The sequence below is a fragment of the Bicyclus anynana genome, chromosome 18, assembly GCF_947172395.1.
Source record: "Bicyclus anynana chromosome 18, ilBicAnyn1.1, whole genome shotgun sequence".
Classification (NCBI taxonomy): Eukaryota; Metazoa; Arthropoda; class Insecta; order Lepidoptera; family Nymphalidae; genus Bicyclus; species Bicyclus anynana.
This window is the reverse complement of record NC_069100.1, coordinates 12286753-12307961: the sequence shown is the minus strand read 5'-3', so window position 1 is coordinate 12307961 and position 21209 is coordinate 12286753. Positions and strand designations below refer to the sequence as shown.

The 21209-nt window shown below is 35.1% G+C and overlaps 1 protein-coding gene across 1 annotated transcript in view; it reads left to right on the top strand.

Moving 5' to 3' along the window:
- The first annotated feature begins 5331 nt into the window (after positions 1-5331).
- Positions 5332-21209, top strand: part of LOC112052989 (cuticlin-4) — a 54313-nt gene continuing 38435 nt past the window's right edge. Inside the window, exon 1 of the mRNA XM_024092239.2 lies at positions 5332-5686. The gene's annotated coding sequence lies outside the window, so the exon portion shown is untranslated. The remainder of the gene's footprint in view (positions 5687-21209) is intronic.

Sequence of the window (21209 nt, the reverse complement as noted above, 5' to 3'; positions counted from 1 at the left end):
CTACCCTACACTACCCCTACCTTACCCCTACCCTACCCCTATCCTACTACCCCTATGGTAGGGCCCATGCGACGGCGACGGAAGCTTAAAAAATGGAGTAACTTCTCCCGTTTTCTCAACATTTCCCTTCGCTTCTCTGCTCCTATTGACGGTAGCGTAATAAAAAGTACACTTTAACCTGCCCAGGAGTATGAAAAATAATTGTACCAAGTTTTGTTGAAATCAAACGAGTAGTTTTTGTTTCTATAACGAAAATACCACGCGACGAAAGCTTAAATAATTGAGTAACTTCTCCCGTTTTCCCAACATTTCTCTTTACTGCTCTGCTCCTATTGGTCGTAGCGTGATGAAAAGTATACTATAACCTGCCCTAGAGTATGAAGAATAATTGTACTAAGTTTCGTTAAAATCCGTCGAGTAGTTTTTGTTTCTATAAAGAACATACAGACAGACAGACAGACAGACAGACAGACAGACAGACAGACAGACAGACAGACAGACAAAAATTTTACTGATTGCATTTTTGGCATCAGTATCGACCATTAATCACCCCCTGATAGTTATTTTGGAAATCTATTTCATGTACAGAATTGACCTCTCTACAGATTTATTATAAGTATAGATAAATTAGGACGACGTAATGCTTTTGTGACAAAGATTAGTTTCCCTTAGGCTTAGATGATACATATTACAATTAAGTATACCATTTTCAATTAGAAAATAAAAAGTTAGCAGCTGAGTACGCGTTGAACTCTTTTATTCCTTGTCTAATTTATATTAAGAGAAGCCTGGAGCATTATAACATTTATAAAGGATTCTCCTCAGTTTCGACGCCCTAGTGTAATATTAAAAAATCTTTGCAGAAAACGCGAAAATGATGCATTTATGCAGTTTGATTTTGTTATACAAATGTTCCCGTCTTGTAAGCAAGGACTGGTTCCGACTGTTTCCAAGAAACCACTTCGCGAGGGCGGAGTTATTCCTGGAAGACGCTTCGGACTATTCCCCAATCAACTGCCAACTTTTACAAATAAATAATTAAATTAACATATCTCTATTTGGTTATATTTGAAGTGTATTATACATTATGTTATTTATGTTACATATATTGTGTTCGTCAAACTATAATAGCTGTGCTCTGCGATTTCACCACCCTTAGATTTATGTCAAATATCAGAACCAGAGAATCTACGATACTTTAGGAGACTATCTATTTGTATGTTAATTTCGTTTCTTCTAAAAATCCCTTAACAAATAAAATACACCCATTTTTATAAGACTAACTAAATAGTGGGTCGGTGAGTGATTGAAGTTTTTTTATAAGTTTATTTATTAAAAATAGCTTTGGGTATGCACTTTATCTTCATATAAATATTAACTGAGTCAATATTCACGTTCGCAGAGTTTTCAATTGTAACAACTAGCTATTGTAAGTAATTCTCATGTCACTCTTATTTAATACTAACGGACTAAAATTTCGAATAAAGGTTATAAATGACATCAGGTGCCTACTAACAACCCTTCTTAGATATAATGATAGACATTTCCCAGTTGACATTATGATTTTTGTTAACAATGTGCTTTACGGAATACGAAAAATTTGGTTATTTTTGATCTAATGTCAAATATATTAGGTAACTCACATAATATGTCAAAGTTAGTGAATTGGCCTGTACCAGTTGAAGTAATAAAATATAAATATTAAATGCGAGTGTGTTATAAACCGTGGAGTTCTTTGCAATCATCGTATTTGTCTTTTTTTCTGAACTTTAATTAATACAAAGTCTTAAAGATGCGCACAAAAATCATTACAATTTTAAACTCTATTTCAAAGGAATTATGTACCATTTTACTGTACACTCATTACGAATGATATCGATTTGTTCTTGTATTTTACATACTACAACTTTTAAAAGAACGTACCTGATTTGTTTTTCACTGAATTTTATACCTTAAAGTATGTGTAAATTAAATTCAATTTCATATAAAATGGAATGCGATATGCGATTTTATAGAGTAAAATTTTGAATAAAACCTGATTTTCAAGATGTAAAAATGTATTTTAATGTGCATTGCAAAGTAGGTACCCTCAAGGACTATTTATGGCGAAGATGTAACTATACCATGCAAAGATTAACAATCAGTGAATGTTAAATCATCAAATTCATCATCATCATTACCAACCTATATTCGACTCACTGTTGAGCACGAGTCTCCTCTCAAATGGTGGAGGGCTTTAGCTAATAGTCCACTACGCTGGCCCAATACATATTGGCAGACTTCACACACCTAGAGAATAAAGAATATCTCTCTATGGTATGCAGGTTCCCTCAGGATGATTTACCGTCACCGTTTGAGACACGAATTTTTTTATTTATTTAATTTCTTAAAATGCAAATAAAATAAGTTATAGGTTTATGCCCCGGACCAGATTCGAACCTACGTACTCCAAATCGAACGCAGAAGTGTATCCACTGGGCTATCACGGCTCATCACCATCATCATCATTATCAGTATATTTCATTCACATTACGACATTAGGGTACGGTACTGTTTGTAACTTTTACATAAATTTGAATAAATATATATATATATATATATTTTAACAGGCCATTCAAATCTCAAATCAAATCTCCCTCCTTAATGGAGAGAGCATTTATTATAGAGCTTCAACGTAACTGCTCCAATACTGATCAGTGTTTGATTTTCTAAGGATCACTCAAATGATCGTGTGATGATCATGATAATGACCGATGACTTAAAAAAATGTTTGGTCTGGCACAGGCTTCGAACCTGGGCCTTATTTTCTGAAGTCGGAAAACAATCTACTACACTAGACTACTAGGCGCGCAAATAGGTAATTAATTAGCATTCAGGATATACATATATGCGTCATATAGTGACATCATATGTTTAAAATTACTCGACTTTATGCGGGTAAAATGCGTCTTGAGTATTTTTCAAAGACTACCTATTACGAGTACATATTTGACAAAATAATGGAAACTGATGTCGATAATCTTTATTTTTCTTTTTCATTATATAATCTTTTTTTTTTTTTTTACTCTTTACAAGTTAGCTCTTGACTACAATCTCACCTGATGGTAAGTGATGATGCAGTCTAAGATGGAAGCGGGCTAACTTGTTAGGAGGAGGATGAAAATCCACACCCCCTTTTGGTTTCTACACGGCATCGTACCGGAACGCTAAATCGCTTGGCGGTACGTCTTTGCCGGTAGGGTGGTAACTAGCCACGGCCGAAGCCTCCCACCAGCCAGACCTGGACAAATTAAGAAAATCTCAATCTGCCCAGCCGGGGATCGAACCCAGGACCTCCGTCTTGTAAATCCACCGCGCATACCACTGCGCCACGGAGGCCGTCGTTAGTTTATTTATTTTTAACCGACTTCAAAAAAAGAGGAGGTTCTCAATTCAAATCTATGTTTTTTTTAGATATTAGTGTAAGGACTGCGTAAAAGAACATTCCAGCAGGCACAGTTCCACCCCATGAGTTTTCGGTCAGAATATCGGAACCAAAGTAACCTACCATACTTTGGCAGGTATGATAATCTATCCGTAAGTTAAACTTTTATTCTATTAATTTGACAATTCATTTATTTATTAGTAGTATTTAAATTTTATAAAGTTTTACAATAATACACTAGTATTAAAACTACTACATATCTATAACTACATATTTTAAAAATTAAAAAGGAAATATACTAAATTTATATTATATCTGAAGGCTCAGGTGTCGAAGAATTCATCCGAATCGTAATCCGTAAGCCAATTTTCTTTCATTTCCACTTAAAATCCCATGAAATACCTACCTACCAATACCTACACACTTATAACAAAGAAAACAAAACAAATGAAAATTGAAGATTATTACAAAAAACTTCGTTTCGAAGATTTCAGCCTATTGTATTTTAGATACAAAGTTTATGGGACTTATATATTTAAAATCAAAATTAGGAGTATATCTTAAAAGAATTCAGATAGAACGTGTTATAATTCAATAGAAAACAGACATGGGCCTAAAGAATGGGACATAAAGCCATGAGACTTAAAGAAATACAGATAGAATGTGTTATAATCTAACGGAAAACAGACAGACAAAGTCACGGATTGCCTGTTAGCAATTACCATTTAAAGCTTTTTGACACCACCAAATCCAGTTATCTCAAACTTGACCTAAATACGGTCCATTAGTTAAGGTTGTTCAACTTTTAATATCTTAATGCATTCACTAAATGTTTTTATACAATTTAACCAACTACCTAATAAAAAGGCTTTCAAACTCCCATATTATATTTTATTATATACGAAAATTACTAAACCGATTTTTGTTTATGCCTATCTGTCTATCCATATATTAACCCTTATCCCCGAAACTACATAACTAGCTTTTAAGTGATTTTCATTATAACAGTATTATTTTAGCAAGAAAAAAGCTTGTAAACGAAGCGTAATGTGTAGTTTTTAACCGATTTCCAAAAAAAGAGGTTCTACGTTCGGCTGTATGTATGTTTTTATCTTTGACATAGGACGTAGGTTTTTACTGACATTGTAAAATAAAGTCAGTGACATTGTTTTTTTTTTCTCTTCCACAGTGGTTGTCTGGAAGAGATCGCTCTTTAGCGATAAGACCGCCATTTGTACATTAGTTTCTAAGTGTTATTATAAGTTATTGTTTATTTTTGTTTTTAATGTAGGTACAATAAAGTATATTTCTTCTTCTTCTTCTTCTTGTCATAGTCAAATATTACTATAGTAGTTTTAACACTGGTCAACTTTTCAGGGACCAGCTTTAAGCAACTGATGTTAAAGTGCACAAGTGTGTGCGCGAACACATGTGCACTGTCTACTCGTAACTTAGTCAATATTGACACAGTATATGTGATATTGAGGTGTGTATCGGAATGATAGTCGCTAGAGTTGATAGAACCTACTATCTTAAATGCTCTACCAGGCACGGGAATTCAACTTCCAAATACAGGAATGTTACTGAAAATTTATTGACAAGGAAACCCACAAGGTACTGTGCGGCTTAACTTTGAACCTTATAATCCATATCCGAACTAACTATGAGTGCCATAAATAATAATCAATGAAACATTTACTTACTGTAATGTTAAGTTGGTAGGCGATTTAAAGTCATACTTCTCAGACACCTAGCCTCGTCCAGGCTATAAAATATTCCCGTTATGGTCAGAACGAGTTTTTTAAATCCTTTTACTGACATCATCTCCTCGGATCGATATTTGTTCGGCAAAAAATCGATTGCCATACGACGTTTTTGCCCGGAGCGAACCGGTTGAAACCACGTCCAGTAACCAGTACCTAACTTGAATTCCGAACGCGCGGTCGCCATGCGAGACGTCAAAACGATTTTAAACGAAAACGAACATATTCCAAATTCAAATTAAAACGTCATAATTCAAATATTCGAATATTTATTTAACAATCTAATATTTATGTTGTGTTTGGAATAATATTTGAAAAAGGAACGCGATTGTTAGCATATGGCCAGTCCAAGGATGTGAACTTTTTTATTTTTTTTTATATGAGTGTGCTACAAAGGAATGTGGTTTTAGTGTCGATGCACATAAGGACGTGTATTCCGTGATTTGTGTGTGAAGGTGCCTTGCAAGTTTAAGTTTTGTTTAAAAATAAGTTTTTAAAGGTAAGGCTTTTGTTTCGTACTCAGTACTCAGTTATACTTACGAGTTTCCAACTGGAAAGTGTTGTTTTTGTTTTTCTTTGTATTCAACTTTTTGAGCTTAATGTTACTTGTTTATAGGCGTATGTAGAGGAACCATATATAGTTTTTTATGAAATATGCAGTGATAAATTTTTATAGCTTACAGGCAGTGGCGTGCACTTCACACATGCATTAAAGTACTGCATACCCTGTTGATTTCTTAGTGCTTATTAAACACAGATTATTTCAGTTTGCTTAATTTTATTACTAGTGCATAACCTGATCGACAACCTTATGCACGCCACTGCTTACAGGTATATTTTATTCTATAACAGGTATTTTTCATAGGTGATTTTATGTTTTAGTATAAATACATAACACATGATTGCCTCTGAGTGATTGATTGTGATCCGATTAAGGTAGGTATCCACCTACTTTAATCAGATCACAAGTTTCGGGTTCGAATCCTGTGTCGAACTTTTTATGCTTATAGAAAATTTTCAGTAAAATTCTTCAGTTGGGAAATGTATGATGTTACACCCCGTGCCTCGGAGAGCACGTTTAGCCATCGGCTCATTAATTAATCATCCTGATCCTAAGCCCACCAGCCCGCATTGCCGTAGCATGGTGGGTCTAAGCTCCATCCTATAAGGAGCCTGTTCTAGTAGTAGACCGTTAAAAAATAAAAAATATCTACTACTTATACCTACAAATATAGAGTGTGTGGCTTAAAAGTACCAGGCAATCATAAGTTCTAAGCAGTTTATATAATTAGTATGGTAAATATGTAGTTTCGCAAGTAGGACATGCAATTTGTTCAGATTCAGCTCATTACATCAGCGTTACGGAGTCGAAAGGTAACAGAATGGTAAGTCGAGGTTAAGCAATGCTGCTCAAAGACTTATTCTACTGACGGACAAACTGGTCTATCGTCTAGGTTTTTAGTAGAGGCGGGTGTGGTGCACAATAAAAAGCAAAAAAGGAAAGCATTAGAAAATCCTACCTGGTCTCCACGATACAGATCAATCTAGTGTGGAGACCACAGGCAATGTTATGGTTTTTTGTATATTTTTTTGGTGAATAAAGATTTTATTTTATTTTATTTTTATTATTATTTTTAATTTAGTATATCTAATTGTTTATCAACTTAATAGAAATTGCTACAGAATAATTGTTATTATCAGAGCTAATAAATACATATCTTATTTACTTATTTATTTATTTATAAAGATGAAAAATATACTGCTTACTCTGAAATCTCTTTACAAACGTGTATTGATGAAGGAATCTTTAATTTAGTACCATTACGTATAGCGCTTACTCTAGTTAAAAGCCTTGGTCGTAAGTAGATACATTTTCTCTTTCCTCTTCTCCTCCTCTCTTTCATTCTCCTAAACGGAGGAAAGTGCTGTTCAAATTAGGGTGCTATAAATAATAATATAATAATAGGCTTCTTTGACAGCCTCCGTAGCGCAGTGGTTTGCGCGGTGGATTTACAAACCGTAGGTAATGGGTTCGATCCTCCGCGGGCCGATTGAGATTTTTTTAGCTGGTGGGATGCTTCGGCTGTGGCTAGTTACTATCCTACCGACAAAGATGTACCGCCAAGTGATTTAGCGTTCCGGTACGACGTCATGTAGAAACGGAAATGGAGTTTCTCGCTTCCATCTTCGACTGCATTATCATTTACCATCAGGTGAGATTCAATCAAGGGATTTGTAGAGAAAAAGAAGGCTGAAAATAATATAAAACAGACAGCCTCCGTGGCGCAGTGGTATGCGCGGTGGATTTACAAAACGGAGGTCCTGGGTTCGATCCCCGGCTGGGCAGATTGAGATTTTCTTAATTTGTCCAGGTCAGGCTGGTGGCAGGCTTCGCGGCCGTGGCTAGTTACCACCCTACCGACAAAGACGTACCGCCAAGCGATTTAGCGTTCCGGTACGATGCCGTGTAGAAACCGAAAGGGGTGTGGATTTTCATCCTCCTCCTAACATGTTAGCTTCCATCTTAGACTGCATCATCACTTACCATCAGGTGAGATTGTAGTCAAGGGCTAACTTGTAAAATAATAAAAAATAAAAAAAATAGAAATAAAAGTAATAATAATATGAAGAAGGCTGTCAGAAATAATCATGGAGATGGGTACAAATTCACAAAACGAACCCTATCTCAAAGAACCCTAAATAGATAGGTACTATATCTCTAATCTGTACCTACTATAATTTAAATTGGATAAAATCTTCATTACTAATAGTGATTACTAATTGATTTTAGATTTAACATCGCTTAATCAAAACAATTGACCGATAAATCGAGCCTGAGCCTATCATCACAGATACCTAGTTTCTTAATCACTTTGTAATTGGTTTACAGATTTAACTTAGTATATCAACGAATTAAAAAAAATTAAGCGGTAATTTAATAGATAGAATAATATTACTTAATCAACAAAGATTTTCCGAGATGCGAAAAAAAAACTTATGTAGAGATTATTTTTAGCTTAATTGTGTAGAACTTTTAACCGACTTAAAAAAAAGAAGAAGATTCTCAATTCGACGTGTATGTTTTTTTTTTAACATTTTTAACTTCGTCATTTCTTAACCAATTTTGAAAATTATTTTTGTTTAAAAGAGTGTACTGCCAGATTGGTCTCATTTAATTTTCATGAAAATCGGTTCAGTAATTTTGTGCTAAAATTAAAATTGCCCATGCTGTGACGCTTTCATTCACTATGGTAGGGTATACGAAAAACAGAACAATCAATCTATTTAACAAAAAATTCAACCGAATTAAAAATCTCAAAAATAAACTAAAAAGCGAAAAATAACACCGTATGTCCTACCTTCTGATCACTTTGAAGGCGATGCCAACACAATGATTTTTCATAATTATAAAATTTTAAGGATTTTCAGACAGTTCCTTCCCGTGGTTCTTTAATTAATACGTCACTGGCTTATACCACCGCGTAACGCGTTACGTTACGACGCGATTTACCCACCTACCAAAAGTTATTGCTTTACTATAATTATTTACACCTTCGTATCAATACAAAAATTAGCAATCAGATAAGAAGCGAACATTTCTGGTTAATATCACACAATTATAATATAATAAAGTCAAGGTTGAGTCGCCTACATCTGCCCACGTGGTGACGTCACTGCCGGAACTCGACTTACCTACCTCGAGCGAGTGTCAGTACGACCAAGTTACCATTACCCTGTTTTTCCATCGAAAATGTAAAAAAAACGCTAATAGTGAGAGAAAGGGAAGCCATAAGTGAGTGACGCTGTAATAGACGGAGAGCTCGTGAACCAGAGACCTTTGTCATTTTATAAAAAATGATTTGACAGCTCATGCTACTACTATAAGTAAGTACGGTAGACAATTATTTAGTTTGGACCGTGGTGGCTTTGGCATGTAGCAGGTTTTAAGGATCCAGACCCTCAACCGTCTAAGTATTTATTTTTATTTATTTAATACTCTTTATTTGTACACCACAATAATTAAAAAAACAAGCAAAACAGAAACATAGAAGTAGAATACAAAAGGCGACCTTATCGCTTAGTAGCGATCTCCTCCAGGCAACCTTAGGCTTTATATTAGGACAAATTACTGTAGGTGGCGTGTTCGTAATAATAATATACATTATACATACATACAAATAATTGCATACTAATACATAAAGCAAACCATTTTTTTATATTTTTATCGGCATAATATGACACTTGGCTTCATGGCAATCCTTCGCTAGTCTTTAGCGAAGGATTGCCTTGCCTTGAAGTTTTAAATGAAATAGGTTTTCGAAATGTTACCGCGAAGCTAAGTGACTGGCAACTGAGAACATAATTATTTATATTATAGAAAACATGAAAAAGTTACACTTTATACTTAGTTGAGGGTCTGGATCCTTAAAACCTGCTACTATCCAAAGCCACCACGGTCCAAACTCCACAATTGGCTCCGTACTAACTTATGGTAGGAGCATGAGCTGACAAACTTTCAGCTTTTATAAAATGACGAAGGTCTGGGGTCCAGGGGCTCATAGTCTATAACGCGTTACGTTAGGAAGCGGTTTACCCTCCCATAAGTACCCACCACCTCCCACCTCAACATCTAAAGATTTTATCCAATAAAAGTAAAATGTTATCTTATAATGGATAGATTGGTTCGGATAGAGTTGAGCAATCCATCCTTATTAGCTCTAAGGCCACCTGTCCTATGAAGGCATCGGTGCCAACGATGTGTCGACATATTAGGTATCTTGGATTTAGTTCAAGTATGTAAAGACATTACAATCTGCTTGAACGTAAGTTAAATAATTATCAGGTATGTTGGTTACTGGCAGGTAAAACATGGCAACGAACAGCCAGAGACAGAATACAATGGCTACAATTGGAGGAGGCTTTCACTGCTTTATGCAGTCCTTACAAAAAAGAATAATAAAATGAAAGATTAACATTACTAACATAATATAAAAAAATTAGATAATATCAACTACTTTTTTTATATTATGTTAGTCAACTGTCTGTCAGTCTGTCTGTCTGTATGTTCGTTATAGGAACAAAAACTCGACGGATTTTAACAAAACTTGGTACAGTTATTATTCATACTCCTGGACAGGTTATAGTATACTTTTCATCACGCTACGATCAATAGGAGCAGAGCAGTGATGGGAAATGTTGGGAAAACAGGAGAAGTTACTCCATTTTAGAACATTTTATTGTGCATATTTTAAAAATGAAAAACTTTATTAGGTATCTGTTTTAACTTTTATCAATTTATTATTTTATTTTAATTTATATTTTATTTATTTGTCTGGTATTTATTTGAACATATATGAATATATATCTAGTTTGCATTTTTTGATATAAAATATTTGATCTGAAAATTTTGAGTTACTTGATTGAGAGTGTCGAAATATTATACGACTTTATAATCATCATCATCGTTAGCAACCTATATTAGACTCACTGTTGAGTACGAGTCTTCTCTCAGAATGAGCAGGGTTAGGCTGATAGCCCACCACGCCGACCTAATACGGTTTGACGGTTGAGAATTAAGGTATGCAGTTATGCAGGTTTCCTCACGATGTTTTTTCTTCACCGTTTGAGACACGTGATAATTTGGTGTGCATGGCCCGAACCGGATTCGAACGGTTTATAAGTGCCTATAAGACCGTATTTTTGATTATTTTTACAGCTTCGAGTTACTCGTAAACCGTATACCGTAGTTTTAATAATTTAACTCGAAACCTTTACGTGTTCACGAGATATTCTTTTTAACCTTAGAAGTAGTATGTTTTAATTTTTTTTTTCTTTACAAGTTAGCCCTTGACTACAATCTCACCTGATAGTAATTTATAATGCAATCTAAGATGGAAGCGGGCTAACTTGCTTTTTTTTAAAAAAAGAGTATTATTATTAATGAGGTAACATAGACACACATCAAAGTGATCCTTTGAGGGTTCTCTACTATCGTATCGTTTTGATGTACGGAACCCATTTTTTTTTTGTTATTCAATGATTATATCCTCTTGAATCCGATCCGTAGGCTTCGACCAAGGCTGTGTACTGTCACACTCAGCCACATACACCCGCGCTCGCCCTTGCTTTGCCTGGCTGTCCTGACCTCATCGCGCCAAGTATTTGCGTTGTGCAATAATACGTGACGTTTGCTTACACTGTAGACATGTTTGTCTGTATGCTCGTTATGTTACGAGTATATTGACAGTTCAGAAGGTTAATGCAGAGGTTTTGAGACGAATATCCTTAAGCGGCTGATTTTTTTTTTAAATATTTGTTGTTCCCTAAATTAGCTAAAAGTACTACGACAATAGTCAAATGGAATTGTGTCCAAGTATTTTTCAAGTTTTATTGTTGAAAGGGGTTGAAAGTTTGTCTAAAAATTTAAGTCACGCAATTTTCAAATTATTCTTTAGACAAAAGTAAAGATTAAATAAAAAATATATCAAGAATTTGGAAATTTTCACCGTTAACGGACTACATTTTTTTAAGGACGAACATTTTACCACGAATATAACTTTAAAAAAATCACACAATTGTTACAATGTGAAATATATGTGGGATTAAAAAGGGGATGAAAGTATAATACACTGATTTTCTAGCAGATAATGTTGCTAGTTTTAGTATAACGGTTTTTTTTTTCCTTGTGTTGGAAGCAGTATTCGGTACGATGAATTCAGTTTCGTAAAAATATAATTGATTACACACAATCCATTATATACACATATTGACAAAGTTACCCAATACGACGAAATCGTTCAAAAACTACGGATTGGGAGGAAAATCAATATGTAAATGTGTGAGTCATATGTTGCGACAACATTAGTCTTTCTGTTTTGGTGTGTGTGTAGGAAGACCGGAGGCGGGGTAAATGGCGTCTTTAAGCTTGGATTAGGAACTTATATGTCTAAATTAGCAATTGGTTGCGGTCTCAACTGACGTTAATGTGTTCATTTAAAAAAAAACAAAATATCAGTCACTTTCAGTCATTTTTCAGTCCGTCCCTGCTTTTCATCATCATCATCATATCGGCCTGCCAGTCCACTGCAGGACATAGGCCTTTTGTAGGGACTTCCAAACATCACGATACTGAGCCACCTGCATCCAACGAATCCCTGCGACTCGCGTGATGTCGTTAGTCCACCTGGTGGGGGGTCGACCAACACTGCGCTTACTAGTGTGAGGTTGCCATTCCAGCACTTTGGGACCCGCCCATTGCCACTTCAGCTTCGCAACTCGTTGAGCTATGTCGACTTTGGTTCTTCTGCGGATCTCCTCATTTCTGATTCGATCACGCAGAGATACTCCTAACATAGCTCGTTCCATCGCCCGCTCTGTGACTCTGAGCCTTCTTGTGAGGCCCATAGTTAACGATCAAGTCTCGGAACCATAGGTCATCACAAATCACCCCAAACACAACACACAACACTCTCTCACTAATAACTCTCCAAATCTACCAAACTGGATCTATCTACAAGTATATATTCATACATTAGTTAGTTATTTATACTAGGAAAACGATCAATAAGGAACACTAAATTCTAATCAAATAGGTAAATAAATATACTAGATAGATAAACACAAATAAGGAAATACTAAGAACTCGTATTCGTGCGAAGATGACTACATTCCAGCTCTATTATTCAGTTAGTTAGACCTTGGCAAATTTATTTCTTGGCAAAACCGGAGAGGTCTATTTGAGGAACTCTGGCACGGTGAATAAGATCTTAGCAAATTTATTTCATGATTATATAATGATTTATTTATTTTGCTATCATTCGCGAAAAGTCGACGAACCAATGCCACAACGTCACCCAGGTCCGACAAAATACTCTCTACGTACGTTTCACCCCGAAACCGGAGCATCCTCAGGAGATGTTGACTCTACAACGTGCAATTGCAAAGTGCACTTTGCAATTGCGTGACGTTGTCGCATGGGTTCGTCGACTTTTCGCGGATGATAGCAAAATAAATAAATCATTATATAATCATGATGAACTTCCGCAAAGTAACACCTGCTTCTATCCAAAATTTATTTCATGTTTCATGACAAACTTATTTATTGGAAAAAAGTTGACCTTGGCAAAATTTCTTGGCACAAACAGTTCAGACATAAACTGCAAAACGCGGCGTCTACTAGTGCTAAAGCACTAGCACGCCAAGCGGTTTCCTTGAGCAAACTTAGAATACTGTTTTTATTTTATTAAAAACAGTATTCTAAGCTTGCTCGAGGAAGTGCTTGACTTAATTATTGCTTGATTCAAATTTTAGAACTTAAAACTAATAAAAAGAACCATAATAAATCCGCCACACTCAACCAAATAACACATTATTATATGTCTTTAAAAAAACGTGAATGATGATGAACACATGCAATGCAAATTAACTCTTATTTTTGCACAGTTAAAGTCCATATTCGATGTAAATAATTTGCATGCATCATCAGTTAACAAAGTATTTGAAGATAAAATTTAATGTATTATATACTTTAACACTTAGTGATAAGGCACGTTCGAAATGCAAATAGATGTTTGTTTACGCGACCTCGGCGCGAGGTCGGTCGTAATCACCTGTAACTTCTGCCTTTGTAAAGGTTGGTTCACATAATTGTTCACGTCATATTAATCGTTCGGCGAAGTTTTTGTTAATGTATTCAAATGTAGAGTTAAGTTATGTTAGCAGGAAGTTCTAAATCGCTTTAAGAACGTATGTGTCATGGTACAAAAAACGCAAGAATCTTCCAGTGGCGTATACCGGTCTTTGACATTGGGTAAGCATTTTAGCACTCCTAATGCATAAAATTCTGAGTTTTTTTCTAAGGATTTAGTTACATTATTACGAGTAAATCATACCACTTGACTCCTAAATGGACGACCGGTCGCCCATCGTATCCGTTACGTGACATGTAAAAAAATATAAAGTAAACTAAGGGCAATAGGCGAGCACAGTATCATGCTCCGCGCGATAGAGGAATATAAAGATTTTTTTTTAATTGCTCACAATGGTAGATTAAAACCGCATTCCCTGACTGTCGTCTTCTTCAACGCAGACGGGCTTTTCGATAAAATACTCGCGGGCAGCGAATGGTTAAAGACGTTCGAGTGATGTTACAGAGTTATCAGAACTTATATGCCCTTTATGAAGTGCACCCCACTGGACACTTAATGAAGAAATTCGATCATAATTTTGTATTTTTTATATTTTTCTCGTAATAATATGAAAAAAGCTCAACGAGTCGCAAAGCTTAAGTGGCAATGGGCGGGGCACATAGTTTAAAGAGCCTATGGATGTTGGGGTCCCAAGGTGCTGGAATGGTGACCCCGCACTAGAAAGCGCAGTGTTGGTCGGCCCCCCACCAGGTGGACTGACGACATCAAGCGAGTCGCAGGGATTCGCTGGATGCAGGCTCAGTATCGTGAAGTCCCTACAAAAGGCGTATGTCAGGCAGTGGACGTCCATCGACTGATATGATAATGATGATGATGATGAAGAATATGAAAATGTCACCAGTCATCAGCCGCTTAGCTTCCCGGCAACCGTTCGAAAAACTATTTTAAAAATAAAACTAGGCCTCTCATGGCATCCTGTAGAAAATTAAAAAAAAGCGTATGTGTAGGACGCTCGACAGAAGTAATAACTTAAACTTGCTGCCGTATGCGTGAGAGAAAGGGAAACCAGACAGAGTGACGCGTTACGTTACGTTACGAAGCAGTTTAACCCCCCCCCCCCCCCCCCCATAAGAAGTTATCACTTCAATATGGTTTATAGTTTATACCTGGACAAATGAAACCTGCTTAGTCCCAAAGTCACCACAATCCAAATTCCTTAGAACAACTATGGAATTTGGACCGTGATGACTTTTATTGGAGTGAGATTGAATTTAAAACAAGCGTTTTAATGTATAAAAACGCATAACTTTTTACTGAGTGGTAAGATTTTCAAAATTCTTGTGCCATTAGAACGCCATTATTTGTGAGTGTCAGGCTATATTTTATCTCTGTATTTTCACGAAAACGCGGGAACTAAGCGAGTAAAACAAATATAAATGAACAAAAAATTTATAATTAGAGCCTCAATAGCTCAACGGCAAAAGGACTAATCACCGAGGGGTGGTGATTCGATCCCCACCTCGTTGATTTATTGTCGTACCCACTCCTAATACGCCCGCTACGAGTTGGAGGGGATTGGGAATATTGGTCATAATAAAAAAATAAAAAGATATAGCAAATATTCTTTTTTAAAAAAAAATATTAATCATTAATTAAATACAGTTTCGTTTATTCCATAAAATACGTACTATATTTTCTTTGAACGTACTATATTTTTCTCAAGAAAGATTTCTTGAGAAAAATATAGTATTTTTGGCAAATCTAGTAGTAATAAATAACTCACTGTAAAACAGTGTTTCGGGCTTGCGTGCAACCGCTGAATCAAGGCTAAAAAAACGTAAAAATTCGTTATAAAATAAACTCGTAATTATACGCCCGTGACTTTGCGCGCTACATAAGGCCACGGCCTTTCGTCATGAGGTAGTGATCAATTGAAGGAAGTCGCTGTAGCAATTCACTGTTTATTTGTTTTTCAGTATTTTTTCTTTGGAATCTTTCTATCTGTCTTCAATTCTCTGTCTACGCTTTTGATGAATACATACTTCCATAGTAGGTATCTATTACAAACACAGAACAGAAAACGCTTAAAGCTACCGCTTAAATTTTTAGCAACACACCACAGTCTTTTGTCTGTACTTTTTCACATGCGGTGTATCCTAACCTTAAATACTGCTCAGTTTGATGTCACATGTGGGTTTGTGGTTACATCATTAAATTGTGCGTGTGTGGGTAACACAAGGGTATAAAAAACATTAAATAAAATCAAACATACATAGATATTGGACCGAATTTTTCTTGTACATAATATAGCATTATTTAAACAAAACCACAGTTAGTTTTCGAAGCGTTAGCGTTTGCAGAATGAGAATCAACGTGCTACATAGCTACAGGCCCCAGGGCCTGTAGCTATGTAGCACGTTGATTCTCTGGTAGCTAAAGGAGCAGTGCTCCATACATACGAGGTCGGGTCGAGCTTGGGTTTTAGGTTGAGCTCTGAGTTATTGAAGCTTATAATTATATTTCATTCGGAAACTATACGAAATAGGGATTGGGGAATGGAAACTAGATTACGTTTGCACACTCAATTGCAATTGCTGGCAATGTCTATTATTAACTTAATCGATAGCGTCTGATTCAGCAGAAAATTACAATGTAACAAAGGGTAGTAAAATACTCAAATATCTTACAAAAACACCCAAAGTGACAAACACCTTAAACAATACTCATAGGTTCATTAGTTTCCATTTAATGATGCCATAACTGTAAGATCAATAATTATATATTCAACTCTATAACTTAATTTTCTTACGATGATATCACTTCTTATTAACACAAGATCTCATAAGGAAGAAAAATAAGGAAATTATTTGCGATATTCATAGACAAGATGAATAAAATCATTGTAACCTTGATTCATCTACATATTTATTTATTTATTTTATTTAATACCCTTTATGTTGTACACCACAATAATTAAAGAAAACATCTAGATATACCAACTGGCCGCAATTTTTTGTCGATAACGAATGTCACTGGGTTCTCAGTTGCCCGTAGAAAAAATGTTTAATCAGATCAGAATCAGAGGCCTGTGTAAAAATCTCGTATTGATTTGTAATTGTCTAGTCATTCCTATTGTTCTCGTGGAGTAAATAATAAAGTCTAAAGTCGCATTTAAAGTATAAAGTCTAAAATCCTCTATACATACTTATAATAAAACTGTAACAGATTCATTTCTGTGCATTGAAGATATTTTGAAAAATTTAGTTGGAAGGCATTAGATAATAATAGTCGATACTGTAACCAATAATGTATTACGTAGTTAAATACGAATACGTTTTGAAGAAGGTTATTGGATACTTTTTGTTGTTAAAATTAAATCGAAAGGGGGTGAAATAGGGGTTGAAAGTTAATTAAAGTTAAGGTATGGAGAGTCCTTCATTTTCAAGTTATATTTGTATTATTTACTAAAAATAGACCAAGCCAAGAACAGGGAAAGGTGGAAAAGGTTGGGGGAGGCCTCCTAATGGGGTCCATATCCCAAATAATTTAGATTTAAGTTAAACACTAACATTAACTAACACTATATAATAAGTACATTTGTAAAAAAAAATCACTAACACAATGTAAAATGTATAAACTGAGGATATTGGAATAAAAAGGTTTTATTATTATTATTTACTAAAAATAGTGTCATTCGAGATTTTTCCATTTTCCCCTAAGGGTTAAAAAAAGGGTTGAAGTTTTTTATTGTAAATCGTTCATATTTTGTATTATATTTTTCTAAAATGATTAGTGGACTGTTTATTATATCTATAACATGCGAAAATATAAATAAAATAGGGTGAAATAGGGGTGAAAAGTTCACATCGAATTTCACGAGAACGAAGTCGCGGGCATCTGCTTGTAGTATTTATAGACACTCATTTTATTTCAAACTATACCTATATTGTACTATTGTAATGACAAACGTAATACATCTAGTGCAGGCGAAGCCAGTTTTAAATGATCCCTGCACTCTAACAATATCTGTAAAAGCATATGTCCAACAATAATGGTTAGACCACTTTTAGTTTCTATGCAAGATGGATGTCCTCATCTCCATTTTAAGATGGTCTCTCCATTCCAATAAGTTCTACGTCACAGTGGTCCAACCGTAAATGGTGTAGACCTTTAGATGCAGCCTTCTTAGGTATACGACCTTAGTAGGTATGTGTCAATTGTTATACAAGACTGCTTATGTAACGCTTAGCGAAGGTATACTAAGTTATACTTCAGGTTTAGAGGAAGGAAATAACTTTGTTCCTTATAGCTTTGTCGGTTTGTTCGTTGCGAGATCGTGCAAAAAGTTTTACTTCATCAGATTTTAATGTAACTTATCCACTTAAAGGTTTTTTTACCCGACTGCAAGAAGGGTTATGGTTTTTGCGCGTATCTTGTATGTATGTTTGTATGTATATACGTATGTATGTAATATTCTTTGTTACCTCATATCTTCCAAACCACTGAACGGATTTAGGTAATTAGGATATCGTTAGATTTGTCTCAATAACCCAAGTGTCACAGTCGTCTTGTTATTTTTTTTTTAGGTGAAACTAAAAAAAAAATAACAAGACGTCTGTGAGACGCTATAGACTCGAGGTGAAAAAAAAAAATTTTTTTCTAATATTGCAATATGGGTACCAAAAAAAATAAATTATCGTACTTTGTATATATATAAATCCGAAATTAACCATCTATCGTAACTAGAAAGTGTGAAATAAATAAATAAATTAAACAAATAAAAAAACCCGACTGCATAAAGTATAAAAAAACTGAAAAGAAAAAAACAAGCTCAGTCCAGAAGTGTACAAAGCAATTAGAAAACAGTCGGGACCTATTAAATAATGTAGAAGAAAATCATTCTATCCAATATCTAAGGTCCCGACTGTTTTCTAATTGCTTTCTTCACTTCTGGACTGAGCTTGTTTTTTTTCTTTTCAGTTTTTTTATACTTTATGCAGTCGGTTTTTTTTATTTGTTTCATTAATTAATTTATTAAATTCTGCATTATTATATAGTACCATATCCGGCTTATGAAACATAATATATCTTCATTTGTTATTTTATTGGGATAAGAATTACAGAACAGAGATTACAGAAGAAAATATTCACATTGCATAACATAAGTTTCTTCGTTAAATTATTAACTAATAGTTGAATAGTTTTCAGTTATGTTTTTTTTGTTGTAACGCATTCTATTATATATTACCTATTTTATTTCATCTATGTAACTGTTTCATTATCTACTGTTTTCCATATTCGGAAGCATTTCTAAAATATTATTTCATAGACGCATATATTATACTTACTTTATTGTTAAAAATAAATAAAACACTGACGACGTTAGATTTTTTTTAATACCTATTATAGGATCCTGAGGTTTTTCATACTTTCTGTATAAAATTCAAATACATTAAAATTACTAAATCGTTTCCAAATTAAAAGGGAATAGAGAATCAGTTGAAATCACTATAAATTTTGAAGGAAATCTTGGGATATTTAAATAAAAAATTTTATATATTCTATTAATTTTAATAGATTCATTAATTTTAATGAATCTACCAAATTTTTTTAATAATTAATTAAATTTAATAAAATTAATAAAATTTAATAAATAGAGACTCAGTCTTAGTCCATTCGTCAACCCAAACGGGTGTTCTATTTAAAAACTATACTTTTAAGGTTTAATTAAGTATAAGTAGGCGCTTACTTTCATAATAACAGCCTTGGAATTAAATGGGCCGGTAATACGAAACGTGACTCAAAACGTTCCACAACTCTGTACTGTGTTTGATATGACAAATTACGACATTCGACACTTCTAAGCCATATTTTAATTACTTTTTAATATTTTATAACTACAAGAGCCCTGTAGACCTCTGCCTCCGATTCCGAAGGGTGTGGATTCGAATCCGGCCCGGGGCATGCACCTCCAACTTTTAGGTTGTGTGCATTTTAAGAAATTAAATATCACGTGTTTCTAACGGTGAAGGAAAAACATCGTGAACCTGCATACAAGAAAATTTTCTTAATTCTCTGCGTGTGTGAAGTCTGCCAATCCGCATTGGGCCAGCGTGGTGGACTATTGGCCTAATCCCTCTCATTCTGAGAGGAGACTCGAGATCAGCAATGAGCCCAATATGGGTTGATAATAATAATCAAAAAAAAATTCAACTCTTCTGGCCATTTACCTTAACGCATAGATTTATAACACATAGATGGTGTGTAGTAACAGGATTCCAAACCGTTTTATGTGCCCCGAAATGGGAGCCCTTGACGCATCGCTACGCCACGATAAGTACGCTTGTGTGCGTGTCGACGACTCTCTTAGCTCTTACGCTCACATAGTCATATAAGTGACTTACGTTTGGAGTCCATGTTTCACTGGAGACGCCCAAGAGGTATATAAGCTACTTTTCCCTAGCCCTAGGACTCGAATCTGGAAGAGCTATGCTCGCCCAAACATCTGTGTAATTAAGATTTAGATTGAGATGATTCATCCCAAAATTATACCATTGGATTGCTTAAAGATGAAAGAATTTTACCCTAACTTAGTACATAATAAGATATGTCACGCACGAAGGAGAAGCCTATAGGTATTTGAGGTTTAAATTTCATCGTCGTTATCAACCCATATACGGCTCATTGCTGACTTCGAGTCTCCTCTCAGGATAAGAGGGGTTAGGCCAATAGTCCACCACGCTAGCCCAATGCGGATTGGCAGACTTAACACACGCAGAGAATTGAGAAATTATCTGGTGTGCAGGTTTCTTCACGATGTTTTCCTTCACCGTTTGAGACACGTGATATTTAATTTCTTAAAATGCACATAAATTTAATAATTGAATATAATAATTTATAATTTCATAGTAGTGCAAAAAAGTCTCTCCGAATTATTTCACCGTGGCTACTGCCTCGACTGGTGACATTATGGCTAATTTTTTGGAAAGGATCAGCCTGGCTGTCCAGCACGGAAATGCAGCCAGTACTCTTGCCACCATTCCACGTGGGCATTGTATAGTTATTAGGATTAGCTTAAGTTACCTATTGTATTCTCAATAAAAAAACAATTGAAGTTTTATGATCTGAGAGTACAAACAATTTATGTAACGTTCTAGTACCGCGCACCTATCTGTGTCTAACTTACAAAACACACCGACTCCAATTTCACAATGTTCCCACAACACAAAGGCCTATGTAAACGGAACGGACGTTTTCGCAAAGTCCCCGAAGGCTGTACAAACCTACACGATAGATAGGCAAAAAATTAATATACATACCCATGTTCAGACCTATGAGAGAGCTAATAGGTCGTCGTCGTTAAGCTGGCCACCC